This window comes from Equus przewalskii, chromosome 1 (genome assembly GCF_037783145.1).
Source record: "Equus przewalskii isolate Varuska chromosome 1, EquPr2, whole genome shotgun sequence".
NCBI classification, from domain to species: domain Eukaryota; kingdom Metazoa; phylum Chordata; class Mammalia; order Perissodactyla; family Equidae; genus Equus; species Equus przewalskii.
Window position 1 is genome coordinate 8,199,404 of NC_091831.1, and position 343 is coordinate 8,199,746.

A 343-nucleotide genomic window follows, 5' to 3' on the forward strand; every position below is an offset into this window, starting at 1 on the left:
TGAACATTTGCATCCCTATGACCAGCAATTTACTCTTTAATATATACACCAAAGAAATACAGATGTAGGTTTAACAAAACACATGATGAGAATGTCCCTACCTGCATTATTTGCACCCTCTTCCAGAAAAGTCTCAAAAATCCATTCAGCTGAACAATTGCTGTACTCACCAACATGGAATCTTACAAACACAATCTTGAGAGAAAGAAGTAGACAGGTTCATAAATAGACAAAATTAATTTATAGTAAATTAGTTTATGGAGAGTGTTGTAGTCAACTCGGGCTGCTAGAACAGAATGCTATGGATTGAGTGGTTTATAAACAACAGAACTGTATTCCTCAC